Here is a 4466-nt window from a genome sequence, read left to right as displayed (position 1 = left end):
GGGGTGCAGAACAGGCAGACTGACAAAGTACACTGCTGAAGGGAGCAGCGGGTGGGTCAGGAGAGGTCTGCCACACCATGTGGGTCACCTCCCTGGTGGGGGATCAAACTCATGCGGCAGTGGCTTTGGAGATCTTCATAATGTGGTGCTTTAACCCATTGTGCTACCAGGGAGAACCAGCTGGGCTCATTTTGTCTCTTTGGGGGATTTTTTTTTTTAAGATTTACTTATTTATGCATACAGAACTGGGACACAGGCCAGAGGTGCAGGGGCAGTGAGAGGATTCACCAGACTGGGGACCAGACAGGCAGGTCAATGAAGTACACTGCTGAGGGGAGCAATGGGCAGGTCAGGAGAGGTCTGCCACACCATGTGGTCACCTCCAGCACGGGACTGAACTCATGCTGAAGTGGCTTTAGTTTCTTAGTGCTGTGCTTTAACCCACTGTGCCACTGGCCAGGGAGGGCCCTCTTTGGGGGATTTTTAAGGCTGATGTCCTATTGTTCTTTATTGTAAAACACTCTAACTGAACTGTCCCCTCTTTTCAAGCCCTGTCCCTAAATATAGCTTGCAAATATAGCTGCAGTGTGCGCAAAATAGCCAATCCCTGCTATTCCCAGCAAGCACTTTTTTCTTTTTTACAATTTTGAGCTTGGCTAAGTTTACCTTTTTTATTAATCAACATCTCAAATTCCAAATTCTTGGGTCTCACTTCATACTGAAATAGAATCTTCAGAGGCAAGTACCAGAACTCTGTATTTTAATAAACTCATCACGTAACACTAAAGCTAAACAAAATGTACTCACTTAAGGCAATAATTTTAAAACATGGGATGACTACATCTTAATTGGGACATTATAAAGAACAAATAGATAGTCAAGAAAACATGTTAAAAATTCATTTGAAGATCATATGGCAATTAAGAATTTTATTTCCCCCTCTCTGAATTTTAATTTCTTTGGAGAGTTCTGAGTAAACAATGACTATTAATTATCTTGATAGTGTATTAATCCAAGATCCTGAAGTCAGCTAGCCATTATAGTAATAATTATCATGAAAGGATAATACAGTCATTGTCAATAATAAGAATCAGGCAGAGAAATGACTCCTAAAACTTTATCCAGTTAGAATAGTTAGCACACTCCACAGGTTCACATAATTCTCATTTTCATCAAGATTTACAAGGACAGAATTTTAAAAATACATGTTACTTAAATTATTATTCAATTTAATTGTAAGCATGTTTACAGTTAGAATTCTTAAGTATTAGAGTAAACAATAATAAACTCTATGACTTATAAAGGAATTTAGGTGACTTTTAATTTAATCTTTTTTTAAACCAAATCTTAAGTCTTACATAAGTTAAAATGACATACTTGCATGTTTATTATTCACAGAGGTAAAATCAAGAAATCATAGACAATTTTTAAGTCCCATACTCCCCACACAATTTATCAAAGGATTTACCTTGATGAGATGCATATAACTAATTTTAGTGAAATTTTAATTTCTTGATTTAGCTTTACTTTCTAAATCTCAATTAAAAGTCTTAGTACAAAAAGATAGGGAATTATATTAGAGGAATGCTATTTACAATTTTGCCAGTTACTTGGTTATATGCTTATTTACATGGAGTTCTAAATTTTAGTAGAGTGTGTTTGCCTTTCAAACAAAATTTTAGAATTAGTTCCAATCCAATAAGTATTTTTCATTTGGCAGGCACATTTTTTTTTCCAAAGAAAAAACCACCACAAAATTCAAATTAATTTCTCCTAACGGAAAAAAAATGCTAATTTCTTCAAAATAAAAACAAGCTCTATTGTTTAATTGATTGACAGAAAGCAGCCTCATTCAATTTGAGAAGGGTGAAGCCTTCCTTACTTATTCTGAAGCAACCTAGAAGGGAACCCACTTTCGTTGGTGTTGGAAGTGAGCTTACACCCCGATGCTTCTGTACTTGCCCTCCTTTGGAATGAGAAGTCAGTCTCCCGCCCTGCACATCCCCAGTCCTGCGGAGGGGTGTTCCTCATTGTCTACTCACGCTGAAGATAACACCTCAGTGAAAGGGACTGTTCCAATTCTTTATCCCCATGACTAGCTCTCCAGGGAAAACGCCAAATTTTCAAATATGCTGAATGATGCTGCTCCTGGAATTTAAAAACAACCCGGCTTTTGGAAAAACCGCTAACGTTTGTCATTTATGTATGTGGAGTAGTGACGGAAAGCAGACGGAGGCTTACCTGGAGCTGGAGAGGTCCAGCGAGAGCCGTCTGGATTATAAAGACAAGCCAGAGGCCACCGGAATTCAGCCTTCTAGAGGGTCTGGACGTCCGGGGGGGGGCCATCAGGTTCTTATGGCAAATCTCACGTCACCTCTCAACCCACTATGGTCCCCACAAGGGGCGTGGATATTGATGAAAATGTCTAGAGACTAGGGAATGAGGAAGGAGGGTGGCCCTCAGGTGGGATGTAGGACGTGGGCTGGGTAGGGGGGACCCAACCCAGGCCTGAAGTAGAATCAGAAGTAGGTCAGAAGTCACTTACACGGGTAGCACTCTGTCGGGATGAAACTGTTTCTGGGTTTGTAGGCTGCGGGAGAAGAGATGGCCTTCAAAGCCGGCCATTTACCACTTGAGCAAAAGCTGCTGGAGTTAAATCTACAGGCAGCACTTGACTCACTTTGTGACCTCCAGTGAGTCAGTTAACCTCTCAGAGTCTCAATTCTCACATCATGCAAAGAAAAATGATAACATGTCACCGGAATGCAGTGAGGATGCAGGCGCTAATACTGTACCTCGTGCGAATACCTGCGTGCGAATACCTGCGAATACCTGTACCTCTGCGAATACCTGCGAATACGCATACCTCCAGCGAAAATCCTAAACTCCTCCTTTGTATGGTGGGAACTCATGAGAAACAGAAGTCCTGAGGCATCTTATCAGATAGCCTGTTTCCAGGTAGAGGTATCCAAGCAATGTGCCCTAAACTGGACCTTAGAGGGCGTGGCCAGTGTACGGCGGGGAATCTTTGATCCCAGCGCTTCCGGCCTGGCACTATATAAGTCAGACTACCAGCCCAGCGGCTCAGTGCCCCTCACCTCTCTCTCAGCGGCAGCACGTCCGTGACTTCCGTGCGGTCCGAGCTGTCTGTGGCGGCCTGCTGCAGCTTGATCGACCAACATGGTGAGTGTACCTCCGAACTCAGGGGCAAGGGGGGGACTTGGGGTTGAGATCGGAAACTCCTGGTGGGCAGTTAGGGGGCCCAGCAGGGGGGCCCACTCATGGGGTTCAGTTATTCCTAGCTAGGTTCACTGGACACCTGCAGGTGCTAGGATTCCTTGAGGGGCCTACAGGCCAGACAACGGGGTGGGGCTGGTCCAGTCTGCTGCTGCTCCTGGAGGCTCTTTGGGGGGATGGTCACTGCCTGGCTAGTCCCCAGAACCCCAGAATACCACCTGGCCCCCGGCAATTGCCAACTTCCAGAAGGAAGGATGCAGTGCCGATGAGGAGGAAAGATGGAGAGTCCTGGGCAAGTCGGGTTAAAACAAGATTAGCCGCAATTGAAACTGATCGGTGTATCGATTTATTATTTATTTAAGTGTACAATGCAGTGTTGTCGATTAGAATCACCACACTGTATATCCCATCCTCTGAACTTAATCTTTTTTTTTTATTGATCCTATCAGAAGCACAGAATGCCCTTCCACAAATTTGTCTTTTCAATTTCTTTCAACAGTATTTCATGGTTTTTGATTATACAGCATTTTTCTCTACTGAGTGTTTTCCCAGGTATTTTGTTTGCTTTGATGCAATTATAAATAGTATTGTTTTCCTATTGACTATTTCATTGGGTCACTGCCAGGGTACAGAAGCACAACTGAGTTGTGTGTATTGACTTTGGTTTCTGTAACTTTACCAAACTCATCTTTTCTAACTGTTTTGTTGGGGTAGGGTGTTGGTGGGCTGCACAAATTGGGAAATTAGGAAAGCCTGCTATTTCTTTTTATATATATATAACAGTTTATTTTTACATCATTTTGTACATTTTTTTTCCATCTCAGTTGTAATCCTCATGGGTTTCCCATCACCAAGTCACCCATGTGCCATCTACATTTCCTCTTTGGAGAAGTGTCTTTTTAGCTCTTCTGCTCATTTTTTGATGGGGTTGTTTATTTTTGTTGAGTTTCGTTAGTTCTCCGTTCGTTAGTTCTCCGTATATTTTTGTGATCAGTCCTTTCTCACTACTTTTGTGTGAGAAAATGTTTTCCCAATTAGTGGGCTGTCTGTTTTTTGTAATGTCTCTTTTGCTGTACAGAGCTCTTCAACTTGATGTAGTCCCATCTATTTATCTTTGCCTTCACTATTGTGGCGTTAGGTGCTCTGTCTTTAAAGATGTCCCTGAAGTGTATGTCATGTAGTGTTTGACCCATCTTTGCTTCTAGGTATTTTATGGTTTCTGTTCTTAT

Source organism: Condylura cristata, unplaced genomic scaffold (genome assembly GCF_000260355.1).
Source record: "Condylura cristata isolate star-nosed mole 26May11 unplaced genomic scaffold, ConCri1.0 scaffold00008, whole genome shotgun sequence".
Taxonomy (NCBI): Eukaryota; Metazoa; Chordata; class Mammalia; order Eulipotyphla; family Talpidae; genus Condylura; species Condylura cristata.
This window is presented reverse-complemented; position numbering follows the sequence as displayed.